Source organism: Chiloscyllium plagiosum, chromosome 19 (assembly GCF_004010195.1).
Source record: "Chiloscyllium plagiosum isolate BGI_BamShark_2017 chromosome 19, ASM401019v2, whole genome shotgun sequence".
Lineage (NCBI taxonomy): Eukaryota > Metazoa > Chordata > Chondrichthyes > Orectolobiformes > Hemiscylliidae > Chiloscyllium > Chiloscyllium plagiosum.
Genome location: NC_057728.1, coordinates 64,689,417 through 64,689,906, shown reverse-complemented (window position 1 = coordinate 64,689,906; position 490 = coordinate 64,689,417).

Sequence of the window (490 nt, the reverse complement as noted above, 5' to 3'; positions counted from 1 at the left end):
AGGCGCGACGCGGTTCGACCATGTTCCAGACAGTGATCAGGTCCTGGTACAAGACAGGCAGCGTTTTGAGGGCGACCTGCAAACCGTCACGGTCGACGGACAGGAGCTGCGTGTCGTAGTTGAGGTTACGCACCTGGCGGAAAAAATACGTCGCCAGGGCGCACCATCTAGGAGGAGGCTCGACGTAAAGGTATCGCCGCAAGGTCTGAAGGCGGAACGTCGCGACCTGGGTGCGGGCGCACACCAGCGACTGACCGCCCTCCTCAATAGGGAGACTCAGAGCCTGCGCGGCGACCCAGTGCATCTTTTTGTCCCAGAAGAAATCGACCAACGTTCTCTGGGTGCCAGCGACAAAGCCAAGAGGAGGGACCAAAGTGACCAGCCGGTACCACAGCATGGCGGCCACCAGCTGGTTTATGACCAGCACTCAACTCCTGTAAGATAGCACTCGGAGCAGTCCTGTCCAGCTCCTGCCAGTTGGCCGGCCAGG